This window comes from Centroberyx gerrardi, chromosome 20, assembly GCF_048128805.1.
Source record: "Centroberyx gerrardi isolate f3 chromosome 20, fCenGer3.hap1.cur.20231027, whole genome shotgun sequence".
Classification (NCBI taxonomy): Eukaryota; Metazoa; Chordata; class Actinopteri; order Beryciformes; family Berycidae; genus Centroberyx; species Centroberyx gerrardi.
The window spans coordinates 6,895,921-6,909,902 of NC_136016.1; positions in this window are offsets into that span (position 1 = coordinate 6,895,921).

Here is a 13,982-nt window from a genome sequence, read left to right on the forward strand (position 1 = left end):
TGATGACGTTTTGCACTGTACTGTGGAGCCATATCACATAGTCACATAGTGGGTGTCTTACTGTATGGAAACGGTAGTTCAGACGATGTAAGGTTGCGGTCTGTGCGGTCACTGTCCCGTTTTTGGCATTTTGTGAGCTTGGAATTATGAGGATCTATTTGACTTTTAATCAAAATTGAGTTACCACATATTCATGATCTTTGAATGTTACTTTATGTTTGTGTAGCGTCATTTTTTTAAAAACCTTTTGCGGTTAAATATTTAACAAGAAAGTACACAGTTTTTCCCGATGATATATCAAATCTTTGATGCTCTAATCTCAGAACTGCACTCTACCCAGATAGAACCTTATAATTCCAAGCTCACGTTGTATCAATGTTCATCTCTACTGTGCAGCAAAGGGCACTGATATTTATGGTCACAAGTGACTCATATTCAATAGACTAAGGCTGTAGTGAGGAAAGAGTTGAGTCCAATCACCTGTCACATGGCTTTTCCTTGTCTGTGTGTGATTCTGCGTGTGTGTGTGTGAACACACGCACGCACCGAACAAACACCACAGCCGTGGTGTTTGAGGAGTCTATCCCAGTCAGTGGGCTGGCCAGAGGGCAGCGCTATCTTTACCCCTGCTGTTCCTATGTGCACGCCACTCACTCGAAAGATAATAGGGCAAGTCACATGGCTTGCGCTCACTCCCTTTCTCTCCATCTCTCTCTCACATACACATCATCCTAACTTCCCCCTTCGTCCCTCTAAAGATCCCAAGGGAACCGAACGTGCATCAAGGAAGGTGTTTGTTTCCTGCCTGTCCTCTCATGTCACGGTCTGTGTTTGTCTGTCGATGCGCCTGCGTCTGCGTGCGGGAATTCCCGTGCACGTGTCTATTCGTGGACGCGGGGCAGCACTCACCTGCTGAGTAAACCTCTTGTCAATGGGGGGGTCAAAGGGGGCAGGATGTCTGAGTGGAAACTGCCCTTCCCAGGCGTTGTCACGTCCCACTCTGATTCCACGCTAACCTCTGAGTTCATCTAAGTGCCCAACAACAAGCATGTATTTATGGACGATGTGTCGGTAACATAGGTGCCCCCTTTACTGGAATATGAGGTCTCCTTATCAAAATGGCTCATGACTAGGGATTCATGGTCAAATGGAAAGATCTGGAAGGAACGGAAAGAATCGGAGGAAAAATTGCTCACCTTCTTCCTCTTCCTCATCCTCAGTCAAACGTAAACGGATGAATCAGAAATATAACGCAACCCGCGTATGAGAAACGCTATCGCCCTTCCTTCAGAGTTGTAAATCTTTTCTATGTGACATAATTGTGTTATGCATTTTGCCGGACTATATCAAGTGTAAATCTGTCGTACGTGTGCGCGTGTTTCATGTGTGAAATGTTTGCTAAGGTTTCTTGAATACTATGCTTTTTGTTTTTACCCATCTATTGCACAACACTCTTTCTCGCTCGAATGTTCCTCGGGGAGCTGCGGGGGTCGGGCGGCGGAATATGACGGCGCTTGTGAAACTTTGGAGCTTTATGTTTCTCTGTCGCAGATGGTTAACTGCTGGTACACACGGCTGTATGTGACTTCTGATGTTGCAGTGTTGTGTTCTTTTATTAGGGGGTTCAAGAGGAATGTGTTGGGGGGTGGGGGTGGGGGGGCAGGAATGGGTCCTTATACTCGATGCTGACCGGTCTCAGAATAAGACGTACGCCAGAGATGCTACTGTATGTGGAAGAGGGTCCGATAAGTGCGTTTTTCTTTTGTTGCTGTCGGGTGGGTTCGGGGAGGGTTACCATGGCTACCGTTCCCTTGCCCCGCGGGAAGTGAAGTTCTCAGTATATTTACACGTCTCTAAAGCCTCTGCTAAAGACTGATGACTGTTCATTTAGAGCTCAATGAATTTCTATAAATATTTTAGATTGCTCAAACTGATTGTGTGCAATTGTAATGATGGAAATTCAATAAAAAAGAGGTATTTTTACACAATAAGCGCTGTGTCGGCTCTGGTGTTTCAGCATGTCTTTTGTTGAGGGCAGCCAAGGAGTAAAAGGCATTTTGAGGGAAAGTTTTCTTTTTTCTTTTTTTCTTTTTTTTCTTTTCATAGCCCTTGGACCGATGTTCAATCAAACGGCCAGACTGACAGGCAGCGTGTTCCTGTAGTAGAGGCTCCTTTGGAGGCCAGAGAAATGTCACGTAGTGCAGCAGCACAGAAAGGGGGGTGCTCCAGGGTTGGGAACTGGACCCGGTGAACTTCCGCCACGTACAGTATGAGGATATGGTGTGCAACAAAACATAAAAACACAGAATCTCCTGTAGACAAAAGCAAGATGAGAGAGAGAGAGAGGGGTAGGAAAAGCAAAACAAACTAAATGAAACCAAAACACCCTGTTGAGAGGCGAATAGATGAGAGGGTCTGTACGTGGAGGCCTGCGACAATGCATACTACCTGTGGCTCCTCATGTCTCACACACACACACACACACACACGCACACACACATAAACACACTACTACTCCAGGGCCACCTGCTCTGACACGCTGTGTGTTTTGACGCACATCGCTCCCCTTCTGAACTCGCAATTCTGAGACACACACTTCGGGTGGGGAGGCGGGGGTATTTTTAGCAGTGGGGAGACAGACTATTCCATACCACACAAGTCTTCCTTCCTTCCGTGACCCACCTCTAACCCTCAGGGGGCAAAGTTCACGCCACAGGTTGGAATACCCCCATCCTGCGTTCGTAGAAAGCCGTGCCAAACAAAGCAAAATTAAAAAAAGCTGACATTTTCTCTGGCCTTTATTTGAAAAAAAAGTAATAAGGCGGTTCTTGCTGCGTTGGGCTGTCAGTCACTCCGCTTCACACCCCCCACTCGGCTACTGTGTGAGTAAATCGGGCTACGTTTCAAGGCTAAGGTCGGGGTCCCGAAGCTGCTGGGCTTCTCCCTGATGCCCAGTCGTCTGGATATCCGGTTTCATTGGAATGCCGCTCAACCTACATTTATTTTTAACGCCTCTGCAACTCGCTGCCGTTTTCTCCTTGATCCTCCAACATCATTTAGCTTCCTCTTTCACTTCTGAGCGCCATTTTGGAGATGCAGTGCCACCTCTCACTCACGATGACCAGCGGCAGACTGCACGCTTTGTCTATTGTCTCAGTATTACACAACACTTCGACTTAAGAGATGCATAGGGGGAAAAAAACAGCAAGCCACACCTGTTAATTCAATAAACATTTACTGTGGGATGAGTTGCGTTCCCGCTGCTGTGACTTCCTTTCCAGCCTTTTTTTTTTATTCTCAAGGTAAAAATGACCCCCCGCCCCACACACCCACTCCCCCTCCATCACTATTTGTATGTTTTTTCTCCCCATGAGCCTCTTTGGCTGTTCAAGTTCATATATGCATGTTGCAAACTCACTGCAGGTATTGTGCCACCATTTCACGTCTGGCCCAGCAGGAGATTCCCCATCGCGTGCGTGGCTATGTTGCCTCTCCGTGCCCTGGTTTGAATTTCAGAATATAAGCGACTGGCTTCCCATACTGACAGCTGATGATGTCATGGAAACTCTTCTGAGCAGCGCACTTAAAAATTGGAGAATGATTTGTAATGAAACGCAGCCCCCTGAGTTTTTTCGGGGGGACTGGGGGTTTGGGCGCTGGACCGGGGGGGGAGGGTGGGGGGGGAGCAGGGAGCGCAGAGGTCTGCGAGGTTTATGTTCGTTAAACACATATCCCTCCATTGAACTCCAATCTTTCCCTCCCTGACATTTATGCTCCCGCGTAACCAAAAGCAGCCGCTACGTCCTCTCGCACCGGAATTTCTTTTACCTTCTCATATTGAACAAAGGAGCGCCTGCAGAAACGCGGGGGCCTTAATGCATATTTTACATCCCGAGCCCCACAGCTTCTAAATTCTCGCACTGTAAATACATCACGGAACAAAGGCTCACTTGACCCGTTCCGCTCGAGCCTCTTTCGTCTCTTTCTGCTCCGAGACGGCGGCTACAGCAAAGCCTCTGGAACATAATGGCGGGCCACTTAGGCCTCGGGCTGCGCCGCTGTGTGATGTGACAGATGAGTGGATATTTTCATTCCCGTTAAGGGGAAAGGCATGGCAAAGAAGCCTTACATAAGACAAAAGTACTTCAGATCCTTACGAAAATCCTTGACCTCCTGTCTTCCTTAATTCGCTCAGGCCCCTAATTGATAGGCAATGCCAAAAGTCACTACTTCACACAACAATGGAAGGCTTTGTAAGGGTATGTGTGTGTGTGTGTGTGTGTGTGTGTGTGTGTGTGTGTGTACGCTGAGAGAGCCAGAGATTGATTTGAAATACATGCTCTCGCGTTCCCACCGAAAGAGGGAAGAGCTGCACTTATTTGGGCAAGGCGAGGGGGGGGGATGGCCCGGGTGAGAATGACCTGGGAGACCGAGGGTGGGGGTGCAGTGGGAGGGTGGGGGAGGGGGGCTGCTTGTGCACCTGCGTTAGAGTAGCTTCTTGGGAAAGGGAAGAAAACAGGATCTGAAACTCAAACAACATCCTGCACCCCCCCCCCCACCACCACCACCACCACCACTCGCCCCTCCCCCCCCTCCCCACTGCCCCTCGTCCCAGGACTGTTTATGCAGCTATTCCTGCTCCTTCGATGTAGAAAGTGGGAAAGAGATGAATCAGTCCTGGTGCGGCTTATGGAAGGATGGGATGGGGTGAGTTGGGGCGGGGGGTAGGGGGGGGTAGCTTCCTTCTCTCTGGCCTCTGCTCATCTACATACTCACTGTCCTCCCGCTGAGTGACGCACTGATTTCCCATTCATCTTTTTTATTCAAATTCCCGCAGACGGGAATGAGCGGTAACAGATCCGCTCACCGACGTGTGTTGCCCCCTTTCATCTGACAATATAACTGCGTGAGTAAGATTTCTCTCATCTTCTAGTATAATGCCCCTTCCTTCTGGGAAATTTTCAATGACAGGGACTTCCCTAGTACAAAAATAAAATCCCTGAATATTGTAGTTTTGGAATCACGCACATCACATACTTCCTGCTGCCGATTAAAGTACCGCGAACATTATTATATGTTCTCTCGTTCTTTCATTTAGGCATTATCCTTTAGTGCATGTGTGGGAGTGAGAGAGAAAGTGGTAGATGACTAAGTAAAAGTGCTTATATTGCTCAGGCACTATAGATATTTGCACAGTTATGAAACACAACAGTGATAAAAGCTGTGATTAAACCGACAAAGAAGAGCAAACTACAAATTTATGCAGTTGAGACAAAAAATCACCCCTATAAAAAAAGCTGTTAACAGATTTTGAAGATATCTATCCTGTTCCACTGTTGCTTTCTCATAGATCCATCAGTGTGCATGCCAACATGTTGTGTTTATATACAAGCATAGAAATAGTTAGGAAAGAAATAGGAAAAAAACAAAATCAAAACAAAGGACAGTTTGAATATGCATAACTTGCTTGTCTCTGGGGAGCTAATGCTTGCATAAGGGACTAGGCTATACTTGATGAGGTTGACCACACACACACACACGTAGTGAGTGTCGTGCTCGCTCGTAGCTCTGACCACAGAGGAAGTGACTGCCAAAGAGGAAGTGAGCGTGTCCCGTTTGTGTGCGGCCAGGGGAAGAAGAAGTGTTAAAGTTATTAGCCGAGTGGGAGTAGTGTGTTTAGGGGACATCCTGTGCACAACAAATGCTTCCTTCCCCAGCTTCCACGCCACAAAACAACCGCAGAGGGAGGGCAGAGAGAGAGAGGGAGAGAGAGAGAGAGAGAGAGTGGAGTGTGGTATTAGAAGCCCATACTGTAGGGGAACTGGCCACTTTAAACCTACTGACATGCAGGTGGAAACTATACGGCGCCCTCCGGAAAATACAGTGTTATTACATCGAGGGCTGCCTCTGTATCTATATGCTCCTATAGAGTTCCTCTAACAACTCCATGGAAAATTTGTGTTTTTAATTTCAGCAGGCACATTCTTGCACAGATGCATGGACACACACACACACACACACACACACTCACACTGGGGCCCCTCCTGACTTGCAGCATGGACAGCCCATTACACTCAAGGGAACATCAGATTACTCAACATTATGAAATTATTAAATGAAACAAAGCCGCTGATGCAACGGGGCAGCGTGATTGACAAAGCCTGTTCCTGGCGCAGCGCCTGGCGTTATCCGGCGGTACCTGTCCCGCTACATCCTGGCCTCGCTCCCCCGCGGTCGACAGTGATCTGACGAGGCTGATCGGTAATTGAGATAATAAGGGCAGGGTGCGCCCCCCCACCTGGCACCCCTCCATGTTTTCATCCCTCCCACGATGCGAACCACCGCACCTCTGTGTTGTCGCTGCTGATTGAATTAGGCCGTCCTAACAGTCCAGTCTCTGGCTTGGGTCTGCGACACTGAAGCGATTCTATTCCTAAAGCCATCCTATTTCCAAGCTACCGCTCAGACATGCACAGGCCTGTCTGTCTGCTCCAAAGTGGGCATAGGTGCCCCTGTGGGCCTACGTGATGCGCCCCGGTGCCAAACATGCGCCCCACCCTTGCCAAAGGCCATGTCCCCTGAAAGCACCACTCTGGCTTTTGTGTGGGCGATCGCCACTGACAGGTTCAGCTGTTATTAGCCGTCTTTTGGCAATCTCACCTCCGGCACAACCCACCTCACCCACCCTAAAGAGAGAGGAGGGCATACACAACACATACCCGGTTTGCCCTTTCTCTCTCTCTCTCTCTCTCTCTCATCACTCTGTCTTTCACGCATGGTAAATAACAGTCAGAGTGTAGCTGGATGCGGCAGCTGCCTGAAATTGCAGCGGGGGCAGCATGAACTCAAAAGACTGTGGGTTCACATGCACTCACTTAACTTCCCTCTCATGGCTACCCAACAACCACATAATTCTGATAATGGCCTATCATCATAAAAATGCCAAATCATTTCTGAAACCATTATATTCCATTTACTGCACAACAAGGACGCTTTTCACAATTTTCTTAGAACTAAGACAATCCAATTTATCCCAGTGAGGATATACGAGTTATGCCAAAGAGGGAATGTCTGTGCCCTTGACATCCATCAATCATTCCTCCACAAACAAAAGAAAATAGACTATGATGTAGGTGTGCAATGACGAATGAAGTGCCAGTGTGTGACAACTGGACTGGGTCCAGGTTTCTCCATGTCTCTGACCCACTTTTCATTCATTATGGAGTTATTCTTCGTCTAATAATCTCAACTTGATATCACAACTTTCCCTCCATCCCTCCACTGAGATCATACTACATTGCAATACACTCACCATTTTTGGCCTTAGAGGGGAGGATGTGTGTGTGTGCGTCTACGTAAGTGTGCATGCATGTGTACTGTATGCTTGTGCATGTGCATATGTGTGGCTGTGTATGTATGCGTTTAAGTGGGCATACAGACATATTTGAGAGTTAAGTTAAACCCCTCAGCACGCCTGTCTGAGAATGACTACTCACATGTGGCTGATTGATATCACAGAGCTTGTAGTGTCTGTTAGTTGAACCCTTGAGAGATGCTGCAGATGTTGCCTCTTCTGTCTCCTCCTCACCACTGCAGGCAAGATGCCAGCATGACTTCCCATCACCAAGAGCAGAAGCCTCTCCAAACCCCGCTAAAGTGAAAAGACACAGCTAGGCCAGGTGCTAATAAAGCTTTGGAGAATGTACAGTATCTCTTACTTCAGTGTTTACAGTGCTACGTCAAATTTAGGATTTGTCACTTCATTTTAGTCCTTAGCGCTTCCTCTTCTAACATAGACATCTTTCTTTTTAGGCGGGGTGGGGGCGCCATTCGTTTTGAATTGATTTCTCTTCCCCAGAGCTGGCAATCGTAGTGGAAGAAAGCGACAGATGCGATCTGTCCTGAGCTCTACTTGAATATCTTGTATATGTTAATGCTCCTTTAATGCCGTATAGCTGGTAAACAGCCTCCGTCAATGTTGACCTTCACACAGGCCGGCATGTGTGACCAACCTGATACTGTCCGCTGAGTCCCGCTGACATGCGACGCGGCCCTCCGCGGCCGTAAGCTCTCCCAGACTCTGCCCCGAGGTTTTAGGGGTTCAGGGCCGCTGCCGTAGGAACCGGGGATTAGCTTCGCTGTCACACTATTGAGCACAACGATGCGGTGCTATGCCCTGAACGAGAAACTCTACCCGGTAACAGCGAGCGACAATGCGGCGGTCACATTGAATGACCCTCGGTGCAGTGTCATTGTGCGAAGTGGGTCAAGAGCCTCCATAAAACTCCACGACCCCTAAAACATAAACAGTGTATAGGGTGACAAACAGTAAACCGAGTTGTCGCGTGCCCACATACAATGCATGTATATGCAGTGTAGGCGGCTTCTTGATATAGACTCATGACGGCATGGGACACCCATCCAATACAGGGGAACTACCAGGGAGGTTGTTGGTATGGTGGGTCATGACAGGATGAATGGGTGAAAAAAAGATTTTAATGCTGTTTTTATTTTTCAAAATCTCTGGCAAGCAACCAGTCAGTCAGAATCTTACTGTAATAGACATTTACTGGATGAAGTTGCATACTCTTAGGAAGAGGAATTTCCCAACAGACTTTTAGGAAGTAGACCTTGAAAAACAGAAGAGAATGGGAAAAAAGGAGGGTGGGAGGTGAGGGGACCGCTGAGGACGACCGAGACATAAATCCAGGGTTTAGCGTGAATTTATCCCAGCAGTGTAAATTCCATAGACAAAACCGGATGAGTGTTTGAAGTGAGAGTAGGAACGTCTTGAGTGAGCGGAGAGGGGAGAGCGGAGTCGTTGGCAGTCTCACGCAGTTTCTCCCCTTGTGATTCCATTGTATCGTATGTCTCCTGCCCCTTACTTTTTTTTCCACTAGCTCTTCCTCCGTGTAATTCAAGACCACACAACACAATTGACTATGGCCTGGGGTAAAAAATCGAAACATCAAAGGGAGCTGGTGAATGGATAAAAGGGGGCCTCGGATTAGAACAGAATTTCTACCATTGCGTTATAAATGACGAAGTGCTTAACTAGAGATCATGTATTTTTCCCCCCTCTGCTACTTTGTCGGTTCACGTTTTTTTTCCAACTGACAAGCCAGGCCCGATCATGTTCCTTGATTGCATTTTGGTTTCCCCCTTGTTAAAAAAGAAAATAGAACCAAAGGGGTTAAATTTAGATTAGCAGAATATCTATTTGGAAACCATACACTTATGCATCTGTCTGGTCTCAATGCGTCTGCCTTGCTATCTCTCTTTATGTCCCTGCAAATAGAAGTGCAGAGGGACGGGTTGATCTTGATTGACTGATTTTACCCTACTTAATGCTGTTAGTTGTAAGCCCAATATCACCGTACATTGTTTCACTGAAAGCTGCTGAATAATTGCAAAGTATGTCAGCAAAGAATTAAATAGGTAGTTGTCATTAGCTGAGTGAAAGCTATTGTTAAACATGTCTTTCTATGCAAATGATAAGTGAGTCATCAAGTGGTAAATGGAGTGCGTAATATTGCGATGGAGTGTTATTCTGTCATGAAAGTGAAATGTATTGTGGAGGGGTTTTAATTGTATAAATAATGCCTGTTTCTCAGGCATTAGCAGAGTAATAGGACAATAAGTGCGTTCCTCCTCCACAGTGGGACGCTCAGTTTTGTCGGTGGTGTGACTTGTGATCCTCCTGGTTTCACTGACACAGCAATGGCCCAGCTTGCCCTTGCTTTAACACTAGATACGGTGTGCCGTTTAAGCTCGTGATCATCATCGCCCCAGCGTGATTGACACGGCAGTCTGACAGTCATCTACAACCCACTGACAGACCTGACCTTCCCCGTAATATCCACCAATGACAGACTGGGAGATGGAAAATATACGATTCCGTCCCCGCTGATTCAACATGTGTTAATTAGCCCCCGAGTCGAGGTCTGGAGGGACTCGGAAAACCATGGTGCGCAGTGAGAGGCTGCGAATATTTCACTGCTCCCATCTGAGATTTTTAATGGGCATCGGTCCATTAATGAGTGAGGTGGAAAACACAAAGCAGGGTAACTCAAGCCTGGGTATCCGTGGCACGCGTTGTTTACTCGCCGCTCAAGACGGGGCCGTTTAGAGACTATTTTTGCAACGACCCTCGCAGAGGAAGGTGAAACACAATATTTACCTGTCACAAAATGAGGCCGTGGACGGCAGGACAGCTGCACGGCCGCACACTGTACACAAACCCGCCCATGCAGGGGTCAGGAGGACGGCTATCAATTGTGGGAGCGGCAGGGTGTTCCACAAAGCTACTTCTGTCTCCGGTCATGCTTCCAATGCAACTTATGCCATGCTGAGAAGTGACACTTCTATTGTTGCAATCAGGACTAAACTGGATAAACCAAAATTGAGCAAGAATAGTTTCAAAATGATTTCCTATAACTTCTCTATGGGTAAAGTTCCATAGAGAGAGACCATCCCTATGCCCTGCAGACTGCACTGCAGCCCGGCATCGCAATCAATGTTTTTTTTTTTTTTACACATTTTCAGTTTTCACTTTCTATCCTCAGTTTGCAGGCTCAGCAGAGTGGAGGAAACACTCTCTTAGTGGTCAGGAGAACAGTCCAGCTGTTTTCAATCAGGTGCTGTTCAGCAATCACCTGCAGAGCACCATAGAGTAGACGAGGTTAGGTAGTACATTATAGGTACACTGCAATATATGCATTCAGATATGGATTCAACAGAACACGTGATATGATAGTTATATTTGTAAATCATCAGGCCAGGCCATTCCTATATCCAGGTGGCTATTTTACAAGCATAATAACATGGGTCTATTTAACAAAAATAATGAAACTTTTTTGTTAATCGGTGTTGCTAACAAACCTACAAACCTACACTGTAAATCTGTTGTAGAATAGTTTTGTTCAGTGAACTGGTGAGGTCCTGTCACCTTGTCTGATGGAGGGCTGAGCTTCTCCATGTCACCCTCTCAGGATATGTGATATTGGGCCTCGGTAGTGTTTTGGACACGGACACTATCGTGTAAACGACACCCTGCAGCCTGGCATGGGAATGTTTTTTAACAGCTCACTTAGGGCGCGTTCACACCAAGCATGTTTGGAGTGGTTTATTTGAATTCTTTTGTTCTGTTCATTTGGGGAGGTGAGAACAATGCCATTCGAACTCGGGTGGCACCAAATAACTGCAATGAGACCGCCTGAAAATGAGAGTGAGAATGTAATCACAACCAACTATGGGAAATGACCCCAAAATGCAAGGTTTTATTATGTATAGCAAGTGTGGAGAGTCTTGACAGTGGGAGTGCATGTAAACCAAGCCTGCAGTCTACTACCAGGCAAAACAAAGGGAAACACAGACATGGCTATAGGCGTAGGCTCTAATCTGATGAATGATGGATAATAAAAATTTGACAGGGTGGGACAAACTTATTCAACTATTGGTGGAAATTTACACAAGGTGCACACATTTTTACAGGATACAGTATATAAATTCATATTGTTTATTAATTAGTTGCTCAGAATCAATCTAAGGGCCTACTGGAAGTGACTGAAGGGCCACCAATTGAATAGCATGGGTTTTAGGAGACAGATGTTGACATCTGATAACCAGCAGTTTCATATGTATGCTTGGACTATTTCTTCATGTGCTCTTTACTGGTATGAACACCTGAAAGGTATTATTATGGCAAAGTGTGCAGACAAGTCTATCATGCTTGGCTAAAGCTACAGGGACTGGAACTGGATTTGTTTTGACTCCTCCCAGTCACCAAATCTCTAACCTCACAGGATGACAGGTTACCAAAACTCTGTCCAAGCTACTTCTGAGTCCATGTGACTTTTGTTTTCGAGACGCTTTTAATTGGGCAATGTGAACCTAAATGAACCAAATACAAAAACATGCAAGCAAACTTTTCCACTATGGTTCGGACCACAGAAAACAAACTGTCGGTGTGATCGCACCCTTATAGGCTCCAGAGGCTCAGCCAGGCAGCTTGGTGAGATCTCTTGTTGTCTTGCACATCATGCATTCAGCGAAGGTTGCGGGGTCCATTTTCACGACAGATTGAGGTGAATTGTGTGAAAGAGGTGCACTGGGTCGCTCTGGGGACACCCTTGAGAGGTGTCACACGGTGGCTAGTGACGCTTTCTCCGGGAGCGGGGAACAATAGGCGGAACCAGCTGCTGCGGGAGTCGGAGTGACACAGCGGAGAACCTGTTTACAGGCAAGCGGCCGCTCGGCCCGGGCCGGACACCGGCCTACGTCAGCTCTCCCACAGTTTATCACAGCGCGGCCGTGCTGAGTGGCGGACCCGTGTGTGTCCAGGGCCTCGTAGGGAAAGGTCAGCCTTCATCACAAGGTCTCCATATGACACATACAGTACAATGAAGTTTATCTCGAGTGCTTGTTTGATGGATAGTAGTCAAAGCTGGAAGTGAACTGAGTTGAATTTGACTATAACATGCTGCACAGGCCATAAAGCTCTGATATAAAATGTGATGCTCAATCTCCCCGAACAGTGAATGATTGATGACTGCTGCAAGGCTGAGACAAGAATGAATTGATAATAGCCAAACATGCACAGTCACAAGAGCACAATTTGAGACTTGATGTAAACTGATTTTTTGATTTTCACTTTCATTTTTGATTGCATGCTCTACAGGCCCACAACCCTCTGATATAAAGTTCAATGCTCAATCTCCTTCAAAAGTTAATGAATAATTTGCTGCTGCAAGGATGAGAAACATCATTTGTGCAATGATTGTGTTTATGGTTGTAGCCACAACCTACAGTATTAGAATACATTCCCTTTATCATTCCCCACAGTTTACATAACATAAGCGCAGATATGGACTGCTGCCGACGGACCCATCCTGCAGCACACATCCAGATATTAAATCTTACCACAGTTGTGTCTCAGATCGGCATCAGCTGTGGTGAGATTTACTCTGCGAGCCACAACCGCCAACACAAGTGAGTCGTTCGTGTGAAGAACGGCGGACCCGCAGCAGCAGCAGCAGCAGCAGCAGCGCGGAGAAGCTGTCGTGTGTCAGCTGTGAGCGCTGGAATGTTACCCAGACAGGTGTGGAGAGAGTCTTGACAGTGGGAGCGCATGTAAACCAAGCCTGCCGTCTACTACGAGGCAACAGCAGAGGGAAACACAGACGCGGCCGTAGGCGTAGGCTGTAATCCGATGAATGATGAATAATAAAAATTTAAACAGACTTTGACCCGTTTGCCCTCTGCTGTCTGGATGCTGCCTGCCACTGTGTAATGTTTGTCTTTTTTTTTTTTCTTTAGTCACTGAGGGCCGCTATTGCAGGAAACTCGCGGGAGGATCTGAATCTTTTTCCTGAAGGTAGGAAGTCCCTCTGTATATTTAGATCACAGCTGTCCACCATGGAAATATCCAAGGCCTCCGATGGTTCATGGAAGGCGAGAGGGACAACACTATAAAATCTGTGTGAGTTTGAGCCAATGCCACAGAGCGTAGTGGGGGGGTTGGAGAACAGAAGGTGGTGTGAAGATGTAGCTTAACGCTGTATGTATTGTGGGGATGTTGGTTGCATTCAGGAAATTAAGTTTTGCCAATCTAATACAACACAAGAGGTACACACCATGTGAACACGTGCATATCCTCTGATGAGGTGCAGCATGTAAAGTCCGCACTGTGTGTGTATGAGTGTGTATACGTGTTTGGACACATCTGCATGTTAAAAGGAAAACAGAAAGAGAAACAGAAAGGGAATGGCCATTAGTCCTTGTTGTTTCAAGATTACTGTTAGCCCATCAACTGTCCCACATCTCCTCCTCATCGCTGCCATTGAACTCACGTCCCGGGATTTCCCACAGTTCTCCGTGGTTCCACAACACTCTGACCTCAGTAATGTGCACGTTCCCTGCGACCAACTGTCATGTGCCCCGTGTGAAACAGCTGTGTGGGAGAGAGCAGGGTGTGACGGACG